The sequence below is a fragment of the Lissotriton helveticus genome, chromosome 2_1 (genome assembly GCF_964261635.1).
Source record: "Lissotriton helveticus chromosome 2_1, aLisHel1.1, whole genome shotgun sequence".
Lineage (NCBI taxonomy): Eukaryota > Metazoa > Chordata > Amphibia > Caudata > Salamandridae > Lissotriton > Lissotriton helveticus.
The window spans coordinates 587,743,236-587,765,654 of NC_136059.1; positions in this window are offsets into that span (position 1 = coordinate 587,743,236).

Sequence of the window (22,419 nt, forward strand, 5' to 3'; positions counted from 1 at the left end):
CCTTCCTGGTCATCAAGCTTTTCGCGCAGTTCCCTGTTTTCTTTAGAGATGCGTTCCATGCTGATCTGCAGTTCAGACACGTCTTCGACCAAGGATTTGGTCACCACTTCCATGTTGTTCACCTTTTCCGTCATTTTATGAAAGTCCGCCCTTATGAGCGTAATCTCGGCTGAGATCGACCCCACCGTGGCTTGTACCTGCGTGAGGGCTCGCATCACATCGTCTATTGTCGCCTTCTTGCCCCCGGGCCCGTCGGTCGTTTTACTTGATTGTGATTTGGCCTCCTGCGAGGGAGAGCCGGGCTTCTCATATGCGAACCGGTCCAGGCGTGACTGCGCCGCCACGTTTTTAGATCCTTTGCCTGCCATGTCGTCGTCGCCTGGGCCGACTTGGTGCCGTGTAGTCGTCGCACTCCAAGTTCCACAGGGGCTGCGTCTCACAGACCTCCTCGGATAGTTAATAGGGGCTGTTCCGGGGTCCGTTCAATGTGTGGGTGTGGGGTGCAGCGTTCGAGGGACTGACTATGCACTGGGTTCAGTAAAGGCGTCCAGCCGGACCGGATCTTCCTTGCTTGGGGGTGAGAAGCCACCTGCAGGGTCTCGGGCTGTTGTGCGAGGTATGCAGCCGATCAGCGTGGCCCTGAGGGAACTATCACTGCCCTCTTTGAGTGCCTCACGTGCCCCCTTCTCTTTGCGGCCGTCGGGTCCCTGCTCGGGATCTCTGGTGCTGATGTGGGGCCCCATGCCGGCGCCAGCCAGGTCCTGCCGGGGAGCGGACGGGCGCCCCGTGCGAAAGTGCTTCAGGTCTCAGGCCTCAAGCCGGGCGTGGGCGACCTCTGGGTTCTCTGCGGCGTCTGGGCTCACTGCCGCTCAAGGCTCCCTTGGGGAGTCGCTGCGTGGTACCGTGAGTCAGCGCGGACTCCGCCGGCCAAGATGGCGGTCGCCGGCCCGGGTCCTGCCTCTCTGTGTGCCACCCCTCGTCCACGCCGGGCGTCTGCGATCTCTTTGCCCTCACCTCTAGTGCGCCTCCCGCCAGGCCCCTCCTGCTCGCGATGTCCGGCGACGGCGGCTGGGAGCTCCGGTCAATCTTCCACCGCCGCACTCCGTTGCTGGGCACTTCCGGTGTTCCTGCGCCCGAGATGGGCCACTTCCTCCCGGCCTGCCACGCACTGTAGTCCCCGGTCCGGACGCTGTGTACAGGCCCCTCCTGGGCACTGCCAGAACCGCACTTCCCGACCTCGGATCGAGGTCCCGTTTGCACGGTATGTCGCCGCTTGGTCCTAGGCTTCCGTGCCTTCCCGCTTGGGAGGTTACAGGAACGGATGAATGTTCGGATTGATCCAGGGAGCCGCCTCAGTCACGGAGCTCTCCCTCTAGGCTGCCGCCATTGTCGGCTGCTAGCCACGCCCCCCAGCGGCCGCCATTTTAATATTTCTCCTCACATGCTGCATTTTTACTAGCGTGATGCCGCTGCCTCACCAATTGCCTTTTATACTTCCTCATATTTTTGCAGCACACTAAAGTCTTCTCCTGATAAGCGCAGGAAGATTGTTCCTTGCACCTATTTTTCCCTTCTTCCTCCCAATATCATCGAGGAACTAGGCTTTGCTCACATAATGCTGTGTTTTTGGTGGGTCTTCACACATCGCCTACCCCTCTTAAATAGTGATAGTTTCTTTGTCTACCCTGCAGTTATTTGTCATCGCATATCCTCATTTTTTTTCTACTATTATTGCCTCATACATTGCTTTTGTGTCAATTTGCTGTGGTATTTTTTCCTCGCTAGCAATTTTTCCTCTGTATGCTAGCTTGTTATTGTCAAGTTTCTTCAGGTTGCTCATAACTCACACCTTCCCAGGCTTTCCATGATAATGGAACATTCACATGAGTCTCAGAGGACTACTTCTGGAGGGCGTAAAGATACAAATACTGAAGCAGGCAAACGCCTCAAAAAGGACCCACCTTCCCCTTCCAATTCACCACTTCCCCTCACATTGGAAGACATTATGGAGGAATTGCGCCTGATTAGGCCCTTCATGACTGACACAACGGCCACCCTTCAAAGTATCGAAGATAAATGGTCGGGTCTAGACTCCAGACTTTCAGACATCAAGCACAAGGTTAGTGATGCCCAGGACTTCGCAGCCAGAGTAGAAAGTTTCACAAAAGAAGTAAATCAACTCAAAAAGACCACGGAGGATTTGGAAAATCGCAACAGACGCAATAATTTGCGTATTTTTGGTATTCCTGAAAAGTCTGAAGGCTTCGACATGATTGCTTTCTTGAAAACTCAAGTTCTTCAAATTGTTGGTCTTCCAAAATCCACAGAGTTTAATATTCAAAGAGCTCACAGACTGGGACCCCTGGGTGCGTCCTCCTCCTCTTCAAAACCTAGAGGCATAATTGCTTATTTTCTCCTCTACTCAGACCTCATGGCAATTCTCAACGCTGTAAAACTACACAAGCAATTGCCATGGTCAGGCCATAGAATCTTCTTCTGTCAAGACATCTCCAAGTCGACTGCCAACCGACGGAAGGAGTTCCTTGATTTCAGACCCGCCTTGCGATTTATGAATGCTCGATATGGATTAATACATCCTTGCTATTTCAAAGTCACTCACAAAGACAGAACTGTGAGCTTTGAAGACCCAGCTGATCTCCGAAAATGTATTCATTCCCACAAAGGAGAACTTATGGAACTTAGTCAGTGGCGGATCGTCCATGGGGGCGTTTGGGCACCGCCCCACTGCTTTCTCGCCGTGCGAGAAGGCAGAAACAAATGGTAGTTATTACCGTAATAACTACCATTTGTTTCTGCCTTCTCGCATGGCGAGAAAGCAGAAGTTAGAGTGGGCGGTGTTACTCGAGGGCAGGGGGAGCGGCTTTGCCCACTGTTGTTAATACTGTCTGTTTGGGCAGCCTGAGAGGCTGTCCAAACAGACAGTATTAACAACAGTAGGCAAGCCGCTCCCCCCTGCCCTCGAGTAACACCCACTCTCCCTGTCTCTCTGTATGCTGCAGCATACAGAGAGAAATGACGTGGGTAGGGCAGCCGGCCGAGCCAATCACAGCGCTGGCTGCGGTGGAGGGGAGGGAGGCTGCCTGCAGCCTTCCTGTTGACGAGTGCCCAGACGTCCGACGAATTCAAAATCCAGGACGGCGGGAGTCGGGAGTCTGCAGTCTCGGGACTTAAGAAAAGAGGGAAGCCAAAGCCAAGGTAAGTTTTATATAATATTTTACTGGCAGAAAATCCAGGAATTCCCTTCTAGGGTCTCTCGAAATGCTCACATCAAATGCCTGCACACAATTTCACATACTCCCCAGACCTTACCTTTTCCCCCATAGGCTTCACTCAGTAGACCCCAGATGTTGGACGCTTGCCCCGGATGCCTCACTGCACAGGCTGATATCACCGACATGTCCACCTACACAACACTTTTGGCAAGCATATTAAATTATATTGTCCTGGTAACAGAGCGCGCTGTTGCAGAACATCCACAAGGTTGTTTTCGCGGTCTTTTCCCTAGGCCAGAAGACAAAAATGGCACCACTAAATGTATCGACCTCACTTTATTACTGGCCAAATTAGTACGTTCAATGCACGTAAAGTCCCCCTTCTCACCCTTGCTGGCGACATGGAGAAAATAAGTTATTAAATGGGCTTGACCGAGGATACAGCCCTCCGTAACAAAGAGGGGAGTGCGAAAGAGACAGATCAGAAAATACTGGGGTACCTTAATTCAGAACTTTACAACAAGCAGCAAAGACGATGTCAGACCGCCCTCGATCTCAGAGTAGGTAGGGCACAGCATACATACGGAAACCATCTCCTAACAACTGTGGAGAATGCATTTAAGTCAACAGCCCCCTGCCTCGCCTGTGCCAAGTATATTCGATAGCCCTGTTGTTCATCTCCTCCACCCATTCTACCTGACCTAATCCCCTTTTTAAAACGTTAGGCTTAGGGTTCAGCATAGTGTGCACCTCCTCATCTATTTCGTTCTGTATAAGTTCAAGAAATACTATACTCATCGGTGTGGCGGGTTTCTACGGCAAGGGTGGAAAGGGTTGGTGATTTTTGTTCGAAAGTGTTGGTCTTTGCTGCAGGCATTGTTTTTGAGCATCCATATTTCACTCCTATGTATGTTTGACGTCTTGTCACAAGAATGCGAGTTTTTATCATACTGACAATACGTTGACATGTATAAGCCTTGTTATGAAAGCTGCTTTTGTATAAAATGTTACAGAATGTAATCCATCATGGTACTAAAGGACATGCTCTTAAGATTGTCAACTGTCTCCTTGTTGTGCTATAAAATATTGAAATTCAAATAAAAAAACTATTGAAAAAAGGGATGTTTACAATTACTAATTTTGCTAGTATAGTCTTGACTGTACAAACATCCATAGCAGAATTCACCAGTGCTTCTCTTTCAGCAATGAAAGAAAGCAGCTGCATCACCAGGACCCTGTGAAGGACAATCACTGTTCTATAATAAACGATCTTTGACTAAAATTGGCGCAATAAGACTTAAACATTGGTTCACAGCAGCACAGCAATTAGGGTTATAACATTTCCATGATTATCATGAACATTGGGAAATGGATTCTGATATTTACAAGGTTGACCAGGGACCGAGGGGCTTGGATGATGACACAGAGCCTTGCCAGGGGCCGGGCTACTCTTTTAAGGGCAGGAGGGCTCATGTGGGTTATTCTTTAGAGGGAAGGAGGGCCTCTGTGGGATGAAATGGGGCATTCTGTTTATAGTCACTGTCTAAATCACTGGATGAAGGGGTGTGTTGGACATGTTGAGGTTTCTTTCACATTCACATTCTCTTACTCTCCTAATACGCCTTCCTGTTGACGAGAGCCCAGATGTCAGTGCTTGCTTCATTTTCCCCAACCCTCCAGAACCTCCATAATGTCAGAATGACTAATCCACAAATGTTTTCGCCTCACCACTTTGAAATGTCACCAGCCGCCACTAAACTTAGTAAACCATGATTGTCTGTCACAGTTTTCCTGAAGTCTTTTTCTTAACGTTTGGCCATTTCCTTGTAATTGTTTAATATATCCTTTTTGTTTATTCCCTCTCATGTTTCCTAGATCCCTCTCTCACAATCTAGCTACTGATGTTCCTTACCCTTGTTCCCTTCGTGTTTTGTATCGCATGTGCTGTTCAACCTTGTGGCCTTGGTCTACCCTCGTGTATGATAAGCTCATTGTGTTCTCTTTTAATATGTTAATTTCCTATTCTTTGTCTCATAACCTATATTTTTTTTATTCAGTCCCATTCTGTAATTTTATTTGTCCTGGTGTTTCTTTCTAGTGTGGTTGCCTTGCTCTTCGCCGCCTCCCTCTCACTTCAATGTCCTTTCCCTTAACCCCTTCTACGCTCATGACGAGCTCAGTTCGTCATGAGTTACGCCTGTCGTACGCTCATGACGAGCTGAGCTCGTCATGTAACGCGGGTTTCCGCAAAAGTCAGCGCACAGCGGGAAAACCGCTAGCGCGCAAGGGGTTAAAGGGCATTATGGCTAGCGCCCACGGGCTTTTTGTCATCTTCCTTTTGATATCCGCGTTGGGGGAGCTCTATCCTCCTCCTCTCTGTCCTGTATTTGCTCCTCTTCTCTCCTTCCTTTCCACCATCCTAGATCCCTCTCTCACAATCTAGCTACTGATGTTCCTTACCCTTGTTCCCTTCGTGTTTTGTATCGCATGTGCTGTTCAACCTTGTGGCCTTGGTCTACCCTCGTGTATGATAAGCTCATTGTGTTCTCTTTTAATATGTTAATTTCCTATTCTTTGTCTCATAACCTATATTTTTTTTATTCAGTCCCATTCTGTAATTTTATTTGTCCTGGTGTTTCTTTCTAGTGTGGTTGCCTTGCTCTTCGCCGCCTCCCTCTCACTTCAATGTCCTTTCCCTTAACCCCTTCTACGCTCATGACGAGCTCAGCTCGTCATGAGTTACGCCTGTCGTACGCTCATGACGAGCTGAGCTCGTCATGTAACGCGGGTTTCCGCAAAAGTCAGCGCACAGCGGGAAAACCGCTAGCGCGCAAGGGGTTAAAGGGCATTATGGCTAGCGCCCACGGGCTTTTTGTCATCTTCCTTTTGATATCCGCGTTGGGGGAGCTCTATCCTCCTCCTCTCTTTCCTGTATTTGCTCCTCTTCTCTCCTTCCTTTCCACCATCTGTATCTCCGAGTCCTCATACATTATTCCTCTCGTTATACCTTTTCTTCCTTTTATTCCACACTCTGTCCCTCTGCTTCTTTCTTTCTTTTATTGTTTTTCTTTCTTAACTATATTCAGCATTCTTCTTCCTTCATGCTCTCTTCTTCGCTGCTTTATTTATTTAACTGTTAAGGTGCACAGCTACCCACCGAGGGTTTTCCGGCGCCAAGGGACAGATTAAAAGAAAGAAAAGAGACCAAACACAAATCATTGCCAAAAGAGCCAAGTCTTGAGTCCTTTACGAAAGCTGAGATAGGTAGTTTCAGTTTTCAAAGCAGTGGGCAGTATTCCAAATCTTAGGGCCTAAGTGGGAGCGTCCGCCCATTTTCACCAGCTTAAATCTAGGAATTACAAAATCACCTTCACAGGAGGATCTAAGAGAACGAGTGGGGTGATAATCATGAATAAGTTCCTGTAGATATACAGGGGCAGTACCCTGTTTAATCTTAAATATATAGCAGAGGGCCTTAAACTTGATTCTGCTGGCGATCCTGAGCCAGTCGAGGTCTAGGAGCGACTGAGAAATGGAGACTCTCCGTGGAACATGGCATAGGAGTCGTGCAGCCGCATTCTGCACAACCTGAAGCTTTCTAAGAGTTTCTTTGTCAGCTCCCAGATAAAGAACGTTACCATAGTCCAGGCGTGAAACAACTAAAGCCTGGACAACCGTCCTTTGTGTAGAAACAGGGACCATCCAGAGAATTTTGTGGAGCTATCTTAAGATAGTAAAGCATGTGGAGGCCACATTTACTACTTGCTGCCGCATAGAGAGATTCTCATCAATGAGACATCCAAGGTTGCGAACCTGGGCAACAGGTTAAGGAAGAGAACCCATTTCTTGAGGCCAATGTTGGGGGCCCCATAAATTCTCCCCCTTGCCCAAGATGACAACCTCAGTCTTGTCCCCATTCAGTTTCAAAAAGTTATTGCGCATCCATTCTGAGACTTTATTCAGTCCTTGTTTAAGAACTGAGATGCTGCCATCTTCCACAGTAGAAATAGATTTGAGTGTCATCAGCGTACGAAAATAGAGAGAGACCCGCTTTCTCCACAATGGTGGCAGTTGTCTAACATAGATATTAAAAAGTAAAGGACTCAGGATAGACCCCTGAGGCACTCCGTATGCTGAAGAACGGATTTTGGAAGAGGCTTTCACAAAAAAGACCTGGATAGTACGGCCATTAAGGAAGGAGGCAAGCCAAGCCAAGGCAGGACCCTTGACTCCCAAAGACCGGAGAGATGCAAGAAGAATGGAATGCGACATAGTATCAAAAGCCGCACTCAAATCAAGTAGTATGAGTGCCGATGTCTCTCCGCAGTCAATACAGTGACACAGTCTCTCGGTGACTCCAAGAAGAGTTGTTTCAGTGGAGTAATTGGCCCTGAAACCTGATTGGGATGGATGTAGGAAACCCAGACTTTCCACATAATGAGTTAGCTGATTATTAATATGTCTTTCCAAAATCTTGGAAAGTACAGGTAGTAGAGAGATGGGCCTATAGTTAGATAATTTAGAGGGATCAGCTCCAGCTTTTTTAGGAGTGGAATGATCATTGCATGTTTCCACTCAGGCGGAACAAAAGCATCTCTCAATGAAGAGTTAAGAATCTCTTTTAAAACATTAAGGGAGTCCGGGCGAAGTTGCCTCAGTATTTTAATAGGCAAAGGGTCACATGGAGAACCCGATTTAATACTTGCCAAGCAATCAAAAAAGGTTGTGTCATCAAACGGTAGCCAGCCATAAAGTTTGGCTATAGAGTCAGGCACGCTTGGATAAATGGAGTCAGGGTGCGGAACAGATTCAGCAGAGAGGGGGGGGGGAACCCAAAGAACCATAAATGAGCTCAACCTTCTCTATGAAGAACTCAGCAATTGTGTCACATTGCGCCTCATCAAGAAGAGGTGGGGTAGGGACGGTGTCCGAGCCTGTCAGCTTCTTTACAACCGAAAAGAGAGTACGTGAGCAATTTTCGGCCTGTGTAATAGTGTTAGTCATATAAGTGGCTCTGGCCGATTTGCACGATTTGTGATACTCTTTAAGGGAACATTTTTACTCTGCTTTACGGGCAGGACAGTAGGATCGCCTCCATTTCCTCTCAAGAACTTTACGTTTAGATTTCATAGTTTTTAGATTTTCTGAGAACCACGGGGCAGGAGGACGGTGGGGCGTGAAGTATTTGGACACAAGGAGTAGAGAAGTAATAACAGCAGCAATGAGCCAGTTCGAAACAGCAGAATCGAGTAAGGGCAATGGCAAACAGGTGTCCGGCAAGTTCTTAGATAGGAGAGTGTTAAAAGCCTCAACGTTAAGTTTGCCCAAACATCTAAAACTCTCATGCAAGTCTAAGCAGACCCTGTTCTCAACCTCCGAAATCATCAAATGGAATGGAACCGCAAAGTGGTCTGACCATTCCAAAGGGAGAGCAGAAGGACTACAGTCAAAGGGGAGGTTAGAGAGAATAGGATCAAGCAGATGCCCTGCCGCATGTGTAGGTCCTGAATTGCATAAGAAGATATTGAGGGCCTCTAAGTCGTACAGAAAAACTTTGCTAACATTACATTGAGAATTTTCTAGATGTAAGTTAAGGTCCACAAGAATGTTGAAATTAGCGACTTTTAGCAAGAGGGGGGCAATGGCATCGGAAAAGGAGGCAGCCCATGTGCCTGGATTTCCAGGGGGTGGTATATCAGGAGGCCGGACAAGGTCAGCTGGGGATTAACTGCAAGTTTGAACTGAGCAGCTTCACATCCTTGGAGGGGCAGGGCTTCAAATATACAGCTATATATAGCTTTAAAAATTACCGCAATGCCACCTCCTTTCCCTATATCCCGGTTCTTTCTAACCATAACATAGTCAGAGGGAAAGGCCACAGCAACGTCAGGTCCTGAACTGGTATGCAGCCAGGTTTCAGTGAGAAACAAAGCATCTGGTTTCTCCGAATTAAGAAAATCGAAGATGTTATCTTTATGTTTAGGGAGGGACCTACAATTAATGCTCCAAAAACGGAAATAATGGCGGGCGGGCGTCGGTATTTAAAGACTTGTTCTAATCTGAGGGCTTGCTTCCAACATTAACTTGCTATTAAGCATCCTTCCTAGCGAAAATCCACAGCAAGGGCATTTAAAGCCATGCATGGGGAGAACACATGTCTTACATTGAAAAGACGGTCTGTGTCTAAGAAGCTTTAGGTCAGTAGCAGTATAACTAATACGGTTGATGTTACTTACAGGATTTACCGAATTTTGGGCAGAGTTTCTGGCCGCTGGATGCGGCAGGGCGCGGACGGGCGCAGACAGGCTTGCCTCTGGTGCGCCTCTGGCACGCGCTGCGTGCTAGCATCTGCCTGTTTAAATAGCAGCGCAGAACAACTAGCCCTGCAACCAAAATGGCGCTCACCCGAAGCCCCTAAGTGAAGAGGGACTATCGGTGAGACGCTAGCTGCCCAGAGATCACTAGGAGCAGAGTGCCGGTAAAAGAGCAGCAGTGAACAAAGTTAAAAACACAGAATTCATACACAGTGAGTTTAAAAACAGAGGAGCTAAATGGTGTGCAAAAGGAGCAGAATACTCCAATATTTCATTTAAAGTGCAAGTATGCGGTTTTTAAAAGTCAAACACTCAGGGCAAAGCATAATCAGCAAAGAAAGAGGTTGGACTCTATGAACTCTTTATGTCCTGTTTTCTTCCTTATCCTTCCTTTTACTTAAACATTATTGATCCTTTTAACATACCCCTTATCTTCCCACTGATTTTACAATTACTCGCACTTAACTTTCTTTCACCTTCTGCTTTCCCTTTCAAGTATCTATTTTTCTATATCTCTCATTTATGAAAGGACTTTGTGTTATTACCTGGAACGTTAAAGGATTGCGTAATCCCGTCAAAAAACAACGGGTGCTATCTCACCTCACTAGATTGAACTGTCAGGTTGCGATGTGGCAAGAGGCACACCTTAAATTGCAAGACTTATCATCATTACGTAAACAATGGATGGGAGATATATTTTTTTCACCTGCTGTTAACAACAAAAACGGTGTGTTAATTTTATTTCATAATTCTTTGAATGTTTCATTGTTAAACGAGTTTATTGATACAAATGGTAGATGGATATATTTAGATGTTAAAGTTAATAATCATCAGCTTTCTTTTTGCAATGTTTATGGTCCTACTGGCACCGACTTGTCTTTTTGGCACGACCTCTCCACTTTTCTTTCCTCACACTCAGCTGAGCATTTGATTATGGGTGCAGATTGTAATCAACTCATGGACCCCTTTCTTGACCGGAAATCCCAGACCAGATATATTCCCAATAAAATGCAGAAAGGGTTTCTCAAAACCATTCATAACAGAGGATTGTTTGACATATGGCCTATTTCCCACCCCGATGTTCTAGAATTCTCCTTCTTCTCACCTGTCCACAAATCACACTCACGGATTGACTACATTTTCCTCACTCAACCTGCCTTACAATTTGTAAATAAAGTTGAAACTGGCTCTATCCTTATTTCTGACCATGTTCCGGTTATTCTTGATATGGATTATCCTTCACCCTCTCCCGCTTCCGGACGATGGCGCTATAACAACTCCCTTCTTTTAGATCCGCAATTCTCTGAGCAGTTTACCTCATTTGCCCAGGAGTTTTTTAATTAGAACCTTTCTTCTGTCTCTCATTTTCACTCTGTCTGGGATGCCTTTAAAGCTTCCGCTAGGGGTTTGATCATAGATTTTGCGTCATCACTTCTACAGCAAATCAAATCTTTGGAACATAAGTACTTCACTACTAATTGCCCTGATACATTGCCCCTTCTTATTAAAGCCAAAATGCAATATAACAAATTATCTTGGGATTCGGCCAGCAACATTCTTCTCAAATGTAATGCTAAAATGTATGGTGGTCGTAATAAAGCAGGGAGATCTCTTGCAAACTATCTCAAAATTAAGAAACAAAAATCTAAAATTGTGGCCATTAAAGATGAGTTAGGAAATCTACATCTTTCAGACTCTAACATACTTGAATGCTTCACTAAATATTACTCCTCTCTTTATACTCCTGAGAACCACCCCACTCCGAATCTTATTGACTCTTTTTTTCAAAATATTCCTAAATCACCTTATAATAATACTGATCTTTCATCTCTTGATGTACCCATTTCTGTTAAGGAACTTATTGAGGCAATGGCCTTATTACACAAAGATAAAAGACATGGGCCGGATGGTTTTACAGTTCGATTCTTTCTACACTTTAAAACACTTTTGACTCCTCATCTCATGTCACTGATTGACACTTTTCTGCTTACTGGTGAGTCACAGCGTTCTTTTACGCAAGCGATGCTCTGTTTAATACCCAAACAAGATAAAGACCCTTCTCTGTGCAAGAATTACAGACCAATTTCCTTAATAAACACTGACCGTAAAATCTATGCAAAACTTCTCGCACTTTGCATCAATAAGGTTATCCCCAATCTAGTTAATATATATCAATCTGGTTTTGTGAAGGGTCGATCGTGTAATTTTCGTACTTTTCAAAACATCATACATTTAACTTCGTAGTCTGACTTTCCTGTCGCAGCCAAAACCTTAGATGCTGAGAAAGCATTCAATAGGGTTAGCTGGGATTTTATATTTGGGGCTTTGAAATGGCATGGTTTTAGTCTGTTTATTATCAAATTTGTGAAACTCCTATATTCAGCACCAATTAAATCCGTTTGGGTAAATGATAGTCAATCTCGTTATTTCCCCCTTCTCAGGGGCACTAGACAGGGTTGCCCTCTCTCTCCCCTTCTTTTCATTCTTGTCATTGAACCCTTCCTGGAGACTATTAGACGTTCAACACAATATACTGGTTTTCAATTTCAAAACCTAGATATTAAATTCACCGCTTATGCAGATGATATTTTATTATTTATTTCCAATCCTTCTGTCTCTTTACCAGCCTTTTTTTTCTTAGTAAATGATTATTCTTGCGTTTCTGGATACAAATTGAACGATGACAAATCAGAAATCCTACCTCTAAACAAATTCTGCCTTACCTCTATGTTTACTGATACTGGCTTCAAATGGACCTTTTCTCACATCAAATGCCTCAGAATTTTATATTGTAACAATATCAAGGAACTTGTTAAACTTAATCATATTGATATCCTTAAGAAACTTGCTGCCCTCATTGATGGTTGGTCACCACTCTTCCTTTCATGGTGGGGTAGATTAGCTACGATTAAGATGATGCTCCTCCCAATTATTAATTTCTTCCTCTCTATGCTCCCTGTCTCCATTCCTAATACTTTCTTCCGTGCCCTCAACAGTTCACTGATTAATTTTCTTTGGAATAAACGTGAACCCAGAATCTCATTAGCTCGCCTTCAACTTTCTAAAGAACAGGGTGGGGTTAATTTTCCTAATCTCAAAAGGTATCATTCAGATTTTACCCTGAAACAAATTTGGACTTTTTTGTCTGATTCCGATACATTTTCATGTACGGCATGGAGTGCATTAGAACAAGCCCAATTTTCTCCATTTTCTCTTCTCTCTGCCATTCAGGTTACTTTACCTCCAAAGCGTATGTCCTTTCCTACTTTTATTCACTGAAGGGCTCTTGTAGTTTCTTCTCTTAGCGCACATCTTTCATGCATGATCACTCCCTAAGCACCCTGATTTGGTATAATAAAAACTTTAAAATCAACAATCTTGCCTTATTCTGGAAGGAATGGATCGATAAAGGCATTATCATTACTCCCCAACATCTGATGAAAGATGGTCCTTATGTCTTTCTCTGAACTTCAAGCCGTTTATAACATTTCTTCGCACTATGATTCCCAATATAATTTACTCAAAGAAGCCCTTTCTCGCTACTACTTCCCAGCAAATCCAAATCCTACTGCTGCACCTGTACATGTACCTCCTTCTACTGATTCTATTGACTTCTCCACACAACTTAAAGCTGCCACTGTTTATAAGTTACTATCTCATTGCCATGTTGCTCGAACTAAATCCCCTATAGAATTAATTTGGGAAAAAGATTTAGGCCTTGACCTACCCCTTCATACATGGGATCTCCTCTGGTCCAAAATCCACAATACTTCACGCTCAGCTAGCACTACGCAGACCTTATTTTTTTTTTACAATAGACTTTTTTTTACTCCTCACGATCTTTATAGATTTAAATTACTTGTTTCTCCTAAATGTTGGTCCTGTCCTCATGACCATGGGGATTTTCTTCATATGTTTTTCCAATGTCCCCTTGTTAAAGCCTTTTGGTCTCACATTTGGTCTAAGTTAAATGATAATCTAATGTCTAACATTCCTTTTCATATTGAACATGTTTTTTTTGGTAATCTTTCCCCTGCTTTGGTAAATTATAAAAATAAGGGTAATTCAATCAACCTTTTTCTAGCTGTCAGACTTCAGATTATTACCACCAATTGGAAAGATACCTCAAAAATTTCGTCCAAGTATGGTGGGATTTATAATGTCATCACCACAGAATGGACAGAGCCTTTGCCACTTCCACCTCTTTGTTGATTAACAGGGACTTATTATGGTTACCTTTAACTCATTTTTTATCTAAAATGTCAGTTTAATTCTTATTTTCATATAGTTTTGTTGTTTACAATATACTAAATATTGCTCTTAAAATGTTCATTGTTTCACATTTCTTAGGACTCCTCTTTTTTTCTCTTCTTTCTTTCTCCTCTTTCCTCTCTTCTTCTTTTCCTCTTCCTTTTCTTTTCCCTTCTCCTCTCTCATTTTAAAATCTTCTAAAAATGCACCTGTACTCAGTATAGTTTTGATTTTATTAGAATGTTGCCTGATATTCTTAATTATAACCTGTTATATTTTTTTCTTCTTCTTCAATGCTCTGTCATTATCAGAATTTGTATTGATGTTTTACATTGTTAATACTGCCAATAAAGCATTCTAAACTCAAAACAACATTCATTTATTAGCATGACAGTTTGAAAAATAAGAACAATTTTATATTACCAAAGATTGGATATGCAGACATCAGCATAAGGACAGAATAGTTCCCAAAGAACACCTCTCTATCTCTCTCGATGTTCCCCTTTCATAGGACTCTGCACCCATTCAAAAGTTAAAGTCCAGGAAAATTTCAAAGTCTCTGCGCCATAGAAAAATTGTGCAGACTGACAGTATGTCGGGGTGCAAAGATAAAATCGGAAAAGCAAGCTCCTCTCATTGTTCCAAATGTCCTCTTGTATACCCTTTTTCACTAAGTTATCTATCTAAAAGTTGTAACTTTTGGAACTTAGACTATCCGTGATTGGTCACTTGAGGGGTGGATGAGCATCACCTCATCACCTTATTGTTCAATTTCCGCAGATTCATCGTTATAATTGAAAAAATAGTAAGCCCATTGTTCATCTCATGCTTCTTCCGCTTATGTCCTTTAATTTGTTATTTGGTGCTCCATTCCCACGTTCAAGATGCTGACATTCGAAAAAGTTGGCATCCATTCCAAGATGCAGGCCACACTGTCCTTGACCCATTCTGTACAGGCACAGGCTGCTCGCTCTTTTCCCTTTCCAAACTCGGACATGCGTAGTTGCTCGCAAACTCGGAGTCGCAGTCAGCCTCCCTTTTGTATTGGCCGCATAGGCCACATTTTAGCAACTATTATAGAAACAAACACAAATAAAGTAAATTTGATAAATAAAGCCCTTCTGTTTACCTACCCCTAATAATAGTATCCGAGTTAGTAGTTACCTAGCTTTAAGCAACATATATGCGTGGTTTACTTACCAATCTTCATGATTTTTGCCACAAATAAGCAGACAGAAAGCACATTCATGTGACCTACCTTTGAGCCTGTTCTCAGGTAGGTCGCCCCCAGCCGCCACACGGTTCTCCCGTGATGCTGCCCCCGCTGTCGCCTTGCCCCTGCTGCTGCCTGGTGCCGCGTGAGCCCCCTCAGGTGATCGCTGCTTTTTAATTGTGTTGCCCTGGTTTTTGTATTTTGTGCCTTTGTGATTTTGTGATCCCTGTTGTGCCTTGCACCCCCCTTTGCCTTCTGTGACCCCTCGTGCCCCCGCGTTGTCCCCCGCTCTTCCCCCGTTCCCCTCTGTGCCTTCTCCCCGCCGCTGAGTCCCTGCGACCCCGCCCCCTGCCGTCCCCATTCGTCGCCCCACTCCCGCTTCCCAGCTGCTCCTCCCTCCCACAGCCCCTCATATGGAAGCCGCGCCGCTGGCGCGCCAAAGGCAAGCCCGTCTGCGCCTGGACCACGCCCAGCGCCAGAATACCTGGCCCCTGCCGGTTCCAGGACACTCGACTGAGATACGACCCCTCCGCCCTCAACACCGGACGCCAATCCGCCTGCTACAGAGCAACCCCGAAGCGAACCCAGGGACCCTTCACCTGTCAAGCCTGCAAATTCACCTGCCTCTGAACCTGCAGACCACCCACCGGACCCAACACCAACAACAACCACCTCAAATACATCCTCCTCAACACACGCTCTGTCCACAAGCACGCCGTCGAACTCTGGGACCTCCTCAACACAACAACACCTGACATCGCCTTCCTCACAGAAACTTGGATGAACGCTTCCTCGGCCCCCGACATCGCCATAGCAATCCCGGACGGCTACAAAATCACCCGGAAGGACCGCATCAACCAAACCGGAGGAGGAATCAACATCATCTACAGGGACACCATCAACATCACAACCAACGCCGAAGACACAATCTCCACCACCGAACACCCACACTTCCAGATTCACACCGACCCCAAGACCAACCTCAGAGGAACTCTCATCTACAGACCCCCGGGCCTGCGCACACAACTCAGCAAAACCATCGCCGACTTCATCAGCCCTCATGCCCTGGCCTCACCAGAATACATCCTCCTAGGGGACCTGAACTTCCACCTGGAGAAAAACAACGACAACAACACCACCACCCTGCTCGACAACCTCGCCAACTTCGGACTCAAACAACTGGTAAACACCCCCACCCACCAAGCTGGCCACACGCTTGACCCCATCTTCTCCGCCAGCAACCACGTATCCTTCAGCCACTCCACCGGACTGAAATGGACAGACCACAGATGCATCCACTTCACCTTCAAAAAGAATACAACACATCACCGTACGCAACAAATCCCCCGTAGATGCTGGAGCAAAATCACCACAGACCAGCTCCTCTCATCACTAAGCCAGAACCCGCCAGCCGACACCACTGACGCCAACGGCGCGGCCCACAACCTCGCAAAGTGGATAACCAACTGCGCCAACGACCTCGCCCCACTGAAGAACCCTCCAGGCAAGACCGGCAACAGGAAAACCTCATGGTTCACAGACGCCCTCAAAGACGCAAAGAAAATCTGCCGAACCTTCGAAAAAACCTGGCGCCATGAACGGACAACAGAATACCTGACAGCCCTCAAGAACGCCACCCGCGAACACCACCAGATGATCCGCACCACCAATAGGGCACCGTTCAAAGAGCGGCTAGACAACAACACCCACAACAGCAAGGAACTCTTCAGCATCGTCAAAGAGCTCTCCAACCCCAGCGCCAGCAACAACGACATCACCCCATCGCAAGACCTCTGCAACTCCCACGCCACGTTCTTCCACCGCAAGATCACAGATATACACAACAGCTTCGGACCCCAGACCCCAATTCCAGCAACCGAAGCACCAACCCCCACCGCCACCCTCAGCGCCTGGATCCCCATCAGCACGGAAGACACCACCCACGTCATGAACACCATCCACTCCGGCACCCCCTCGGACCCCTGCCCCCATCATATCTTCAACAAAGCCGACACCATCATCGCACCCCACCTCCGGAACTTCATAAACAACTCCCTCACATCAGCCACCTTCCTTGAGAGCTGGACGCACGCAGAAATCAGCGCCCTTCTGAAGAAACCAACGGCGGACCCCAAAGACCTCAAGAACTTCCGTCCCATCTCTCTCCTTCCCCTCCCGGCTAAAGTCATCGAGAAGACCGTCAGCAAACAGCTGACCGCTTTCCTCGAGGCAAACAACTCGCTCGTCCCCCGGCCCAGTCCGGATTCCGAGCCAACCACAGCACCGAGACCGCCCTCATCGCAGCCACCGACGACATCAGGACCCTGATGGACAACGGAGAAACAACCGCCCTCATCCTCCTTGACCTCTCGGCAGCTTTTGACACCATATGCCACCGCACCCTAACAACCCGCCTCCTCAACACTGGGATCCAAGGAAAGGCCCTGGACTGGATCACCTCGTTCCTCTCCGACAGAACCCAGAGAGTCCGCCTCCCTCCCTTCCGCTCAGCAGCCACAGAGATCATCTGCGGAGTACCCCAAGGCTCCTCGCTCAGCCCGACCCTCTTCAATATCTACATGAGCCCCCTCGCCGCCATCGCACGCAAACACAACATCAACATCATCTCCTACGCCGACGACACCCAACTGATACTCTCCCTAACCAAAGACCCAGACACCGCCAGAACCAACCTCCAGGAAGGAATGAAAGACGTCGCAGAATGGATGAAGCTCAGTCGCCTAAAGCTGAACTCAGACAAAACGGAGGTCCTCATCCTCGGACAATCCCCATCCGCCTGGGACGACTCCTGGTGGCCCACAGCGCTGGGCTCCGCGCCAACTCCCACAGACCACGCACGCAACCTGGGATTCATCCTGGACTCCTCCCTCACGATGACCAAGCAAGTCAACGCCGTCTCCTCATTGTGCTTCAACACCCTGCGCATGCTCGGAAAAATCTTCATATGGATCCCCACCGAAACCAGGAAAATCGTCACCCAGGCCCTCGTCACCAGCCGTCTGGACTACGGAAACGCCCTATACGCAGGAACCACAGCCAAACTTCAGACTCGTCTCCAACGCATACAGAACGCCTCCACACGATTCATCCTCGACATCCCTCGCCACAGCCACATATCCGCCCACCTGAGAAATCTACACTGGCTCCCCGTCTGCAAGAGGATCACGTTCAGGCTCCTCATCCACGCACATAAAGCGCTACACAACAAGGGCCCCGAATACCTGAATAACCGCCTCTCGTTCAACATCCCCACCCGCCAGCTCCGCTCCGCCAGCCTTGCCGTCGCCACCGTCCCACGAATCCGCAGAACCACCACCGGAGGAAGATCCTTCTTCTACCTGGCAGCCAAAACATGGAACTCCCTCCCCGCGCACCTACGACTGACCCAGGACCATCTCACCTTCAGAAAACACCTCAAGACCTGGCTTTTTGAGCAGTAGCGACCCCCCCTCCTCCCTTCAGCACCTTGAGACCCTCACGGGTGAGTAGCGCGCTCTATGAATGCACTGATTGATTGATTGAATTTTAAATTAGATTATGACAAATGCGTACTTTTTAGGACATAATACATTACAAATTAGTAGATTACAGTTTGCAATTACATGCAATTTAGTATCCCACGTGTATTTATGTAGGTGCAGTTCTTTCAATTAGTATGAGTTACACTTTAGTTTCTTTCTGTCTTGATAAAGCTTCTCTTTAAACTCTTCCATCTCAATATCACCTTTTCTCTTTCCCTGTCTTGTTTTTCTTCAATTATTTTCTTTAAAGATCTTTTGATATTTCTTCTCTTTCTATATTGGCAGCTTAATCTCAAAACTAAAATCACTATTATTATTACAGTAACTGGAATTAGAATGTTCCCTATAACAGATCTACCTATTTCATAAAACCAGTTTTTGACTGTTACCAAGTTTCTCAAGAACACCATCAACTTCCAGTAGTTCAAATTCCTTATGCAATTCTGTAAGATTTGTAATATATCTCTCAATGTTTTGACTTTTATCAGGAATGTAGGTACAACAGTGTTGCACCTTCAAAATTCCACAGACTCCTCCTTCTTTTGCCAAAATTATATTTAAAGCAAGGCGATTTTGCCTCACCATACTTCTCATAACAAACATTTCAGTGTTTACCATTAAAAATCCTCCAGCTGTGTCTGTTGACAATCGGTCTACTATTGTTGACAATTTTCTAATTCTGTTTGCATTAAAGGATATACCCACTGCTGGTATCAGTGCTTCAAAAATATCACCTATTATTTCAATCACACTTTCTCTTCTTTTACGACTTAAAGGTTTACCTATTTCATGAATTCCATTTGTACCTCTATCTACATGAAATATTTTAGGAAAGACCAAGCCAATATAACAAGAACCATACCAATGGTCTGGTAGTTTGTAATAAGCTTTGTTCCCACATAAAAAGTAAATACCTGAAAAAACTGGGTCATTACCACCTTTAAATCCCCAACCCCCCTTTATGATATAGGTATCTTCACATTGACTTGCTCCCACAAAATAATTGTCATACACAGTGTTATCGCTTCGAATACATAATTTTCCCAACAATGGTGTATCTATGCTTATAGCCACATTTACATTATGTCCCTCAATATTGTCATCTGCAAACGTCCACATTGTAGATTTAGTTTGTTTCACTTTTTCTTTCCTTTTATATTGTTGCCTTCTTACCTCAACCATATTTAAAAAGACTTTCTCTTCATTTCTCATTTTACAAGTCAAATTATGTTTGAAGGCATAATCATGTGTCAATTCTTGTGTTTCTAGGAAATATTCTCCAAAAACATTACCAGGCTTAATTTGATTTAGTTCAGCAACAATTTTCAATTAGGCAATAACATCATGAGAATCTGAATAATAATATTCTAATGTTCCTGTCCTATAAAATAAACTTGTCAATACACTACATGTAACTCCATATGTTAACGGTAAATGGTGGTAAGTCACACCCTCGGACACAGATGCTGGCAATATCACACAGACATAACAATCACTGGCATCCATAGTCCTCACATACTCAGATAATAATTTTGAAAAGGTATTATGCGAGAAATCACTAATAGAGTTATCTTGATGAATTTCAGGCCTATACACATGTAATTTTTCATATTTCAAATTGTTATTCCTTTCTTTCTTACTCTCATTTGCTCTCAATTTTTCAAAATCTGGTCTAAAAGGAATAATGAAAGCAAGAATCAACCATACTAACATTAATAACCCTGTACACATTAACCACATTCTACACCATTTTCTAAAAATAGAACACTTAGATTGGATTACTTTCTTAGTAGCCATTTTATTTATTTATTTATTTTTTACAAAGCAATTTTCACAACCTTTTCACCTTTAAATTGTCTCTCTTTACCTTTATTTTTCACTTACAATGTTCTTTACAGTCAAGATTACTGATTTTTGTTTTCTATATATCTCTTCTTTTTACAATTTTCCAGAAACTTTTTTTTAAATCTCTTTTCTTTTCTTTGAGTCACAGTTTACTCACTTTCTTTTTCATCACCTTGACAATGCAAATTCTCTTTGCTGCTATTTACTTAACTTATTGGAGGCAGCAACATGTAGGCCCACTCAGGTGATCTATATTTGTGATTTGGTCTCCTCTCTTTTTGGCCTTTGCACAATCTCTATTTTCTTTCCCAACAACTCCTTTTGACTTGTTATTTCATTTACTTGATCTTCTGGTACTTTTGCTTTATTAACCAGTTTAAATTGCAGTCCATCAGATCCTTTAGGCCAATTACCTCCTCTTCTAATTCTTTTTATTTCAGGTTCAACAGTGTTTTGTTCCACTCTCCAAGCTCTTTTTCTTGAACTTCTCCTTAATTGAGTGTCATCATCACTGTCATCAGTCTCTGTTTCAGATCTTTCTACAGTTTTATTTATATAATAATGAACTTTATAGGATCTGATTCTTTTTCTGAGCTTATTTTCTCGTTGGTCAGTTCTTTCACTGTTAGGAACTTCTCCATAGCTGGTACTTGGAAGCTCATCCTCATCGTGATTTATTTCCTTTTCACCAGTTTCGAGATTTCGGTTCCTGCTTTCAGGGCTTTCGGACTGTCCTTCAGTATTTTCTTGATTACCAGTCCTATTTTCACTTAGCTCAGTGTCCGTACTGGTATCAGTCTCTACCAAATCTCGACTTACAAGTCGATCTTCAAAATTTGGTATTTCAACAATTTCACTTTCTCCTTCAGATGCTGAGCTAGTATCTGATATTTCCAGATGTCCACGAACAGGTCGAGCTTCAGGATTTGGATCTCTTTCTGGTGCACCCTCAGAGTCCGAGTCAAGGGTGCTTTCACTCTCTTCTTGTGGATTTTCAGGCTCAGGCACATGGATGGTGTGGCTAGCGTGCACCCATCTCTTGACTCCAGCACATTTCACTGCAGTGGTGCTAACCAGAATGACTCGTCTGGGTTTTTGTCACTGTGGGGGCAGGATGCACACCTCGTACTTCTAACTTCTCAAACTTGTCTTCTTTTATCCAAAAAGTGCGTGCAGATTGAGTCAAGTGCCATGCCCAATTGGCACTGGGATAATAAACGTCACTGTAGTGGGGCATCATCTCGCCCCAAACAATCGCACAGCTAATTGTGCCTACTAGGCAATTATTTGTTTATTAGTTCACTGTAATCACTGTTAATAAATGTACTCCATAGTATTCCAAAATTGTTATTGCACAAGTTACTACTTTTGTAACGATATATCTGTAAGAGACATTAGTTAGTGATAGATTCCTTACCTTAGAATATCCCCAGGCGTCAGACTGGATCCGGAAAACTTTTGCGTAGCAATACCCCTGCGCGCCGGCAGGCGTCGTCCGCGGCTCTGCGTCCGTCGTCGGCGTCGTTAGCGCCGGAATGACGTCGTCGGAGTACTTAGACGCCGCCCATGCGCGCTGACGTCAGTTCTGATACACAGCTTATCCGCGCCAGATACGCAGAGCCATGATAGAACCAACACTGGTGCCATGAAACTAGGGCCCTGAAAGGGGATGACCGTAACCCTAGGTATCGGTTCGCAGAACGGGGAGGATGGGTGGGTCGGTAAGGAATCTATCACTAACTAATGTCTCTTACAGATATATCGTTACACAAGTAGTAACTTGTGCATCTGAAAGAGACACGTTAGTGATAGATTCCTTACCTTAGAATAGATACCCCAGCAATACCAACCCCGGTGGTGGGTCTGCGAACCAATAATCACACTAGAAAGTCCTGGAGGACGGAACGGCCAAAGAAGCCATCCCTCCGGACTTGACTGTCCAGACAGTAGTGTCTTGCAAGCGTGTGCAGCGAGGCCCACGTAGCTGCCTGGCAAATGTCCTGCAAGGGCACACCCCGGCC